Source organism: Pteropus alecto, unplaced genomic scaffold, assembly GCF_000325575.1.
Source record: "Pteropus alecto unplaced genomic scaffold, ASM32557v1 scaffold88, whole genome shotgun sequence".
Classification (NCBI taxonomy): Eukaryota; Metazoa; Chordata; class Mammalia; order Chiroptera; family Pteropodidae; genus Pteropus; species Pteropus alecto.
Window position 1 is genome coordinate 12,843,966 of NW_006494611.1, and position 1,765 is coordinate 12,845,730.

General features: G+C 45.9%; 1 protein-coding gene across 1 annotated transcript in view; it reads left to right on the forward strand.

Moving 5' to 3' along the window:
• Positions 1-299: 299 nt before the first annotated feature.
• The window catches only part of SORBS1 (sorbin and SH3 domain containing 1), a 156,157-nt gene continuing 154,691 nt past the window's right edge, over positions 300-1,765 (forward strand). The window contains 1 exon segment of the mRNA XM_006925933.3: positions 300-390. The gene's annotated coding sequence lies outside the window, so the exon portion shown is untranslated.

A 1,765-nucleotide genomic window follows, 5' to 3' on the forward strand; every position in this document is an offset into this window, starting at 1 on the left:
ACCTCCACAGGCTGGACATGGCCCACTGGGCTTTCCGTTTGTGATCCCCGTTGTAGATGATCTCTAAAGCTTCTTTCTGCCTTAGATCCGGTGATCCTAAGGGGGACCATTTCATCTGGTGAATGAGGATTCTTGTTCTACTTGAGGAAGTGAGGGTGGGAAGAGAGTGAGCTGGAAGAGGAAGATGGGGGCTTTGAGTCTAAAGAGTGCGCCTTTCAATTTGGTGTTTGGATGGCCTCCTTGAGTAGGGGCCACAGTGTATATGATTCACAGCATATGTTTTGTGTGTTTGTCATTGCAGGAGTTGGCATTTGTTGGAAGAGTCTGTGATACTCCCTCTCTGCTCAGCACCCCAGGACCAATGCATCTTCCCAACACCTTAAACCACTGGTGAATATATGCACCTTTTCTCTTCTGCAGTGAAAGGAAATATTTTCGGTGGATTATACAATGTGATTTTCAGGGAAGCACGCTGTCTTTTCTATTATAGAAGGAAAAGGAGGACACTGGGCCGGACCTAGGCATATCTGGGTTCTGCCGCTTTTATTGTGGGATCTTAGGGGAATTGTTTGACCTTTCTGGGCTCCAGACAGAGAAATTGAAAAAAAAGTTCTGCTTAGCTAAGGAGATTGTGTATGTGAGAATGCTTCAAAAGGAATAAAGTGCTGGGCAGACATAAGATAATCCTATTTGGCAGGGCAATTCTAAGCTAGCAAATAAATTAAAACGTGGACATATGTTGAAAACATGGAATTTAAATACCTATTTTCTGAGAACTCCAGAGTCGTTCTTTAAGAGATTTGCATTTTCTTTTTGTTTCTTCTGACCACTAGAACTGCTTTTTTTTTTTTGAAAGATGAATTAATTACATTTTACAGTTACCTTCATTTTTATTTGTAATCAGGAACTACTTGGTGAGAATGCTTCGAGGTCTGCGAGCTAGTGGATGTTGAAGGTCTCATGTCAGCTACTAAGAGGCAGGACCACTGTGAGCCAGGGAAGCTGTCTGATTCCAGCCACTCTTTGTTGAGAAAAGCTGGCTCGTTTGACTGTTGGTCAAGTCCTACCACGTGGACCAGGCGCTCTCATGACCCTGTGGGACAAATCCCAGTTGCCTGGCCACCCGGAGAGCTTGCAGGATGCAGGGCAATGGAGCTGGAAGGAAGGGCAGCCAGTCAGAACAGACAGGCCCAGGGTTAGGGATCCATTTCAGGCTTGAAAAGCTAGCTGTCCAGATTACTGTGTCTAAAGGGACACGGTGGGCACTCTGGGTCCCATAACCGGAGTCACCTCTGGTAGGCAGAAAGAACTCTGTGGTGGGTGTCCTCAGGAAAGGAGCTGGCCTCTGGTGGGTGGGACACTTTACCTGTTGAACAAATATGTATTAATGCCCACTCTGTGCCAAGACACTGGTCTGGGCACTGGTGATTCAGTGGTCACAGACAGACAGTGTCTACGTTCCCCTGGAACTTAGATTCAAATATGAGTGACAAACAAGAGTGTGAGCTCCATGAGGGCAGGAGTCTTTGCTTACCTTATTCATTGCTGTATCCCCAGCTCTGAGAATAGCATCTTGCACCTGATGGGTGTTCACTAAATACTGCTTTATGAATGAAGTAACTAAAAAGATAATATAATTTCAGGTAGTAATGAGTGGTACAAGAAAAGAACAGAGTGAAGGGCTGGTTGGGGTTTCTTTTGAAAGTGGTCTGAAAAGGCTTCTGTGGGGGAGTGGGGCGGGGGGAGGGGGGGGAGAGATTTTGGG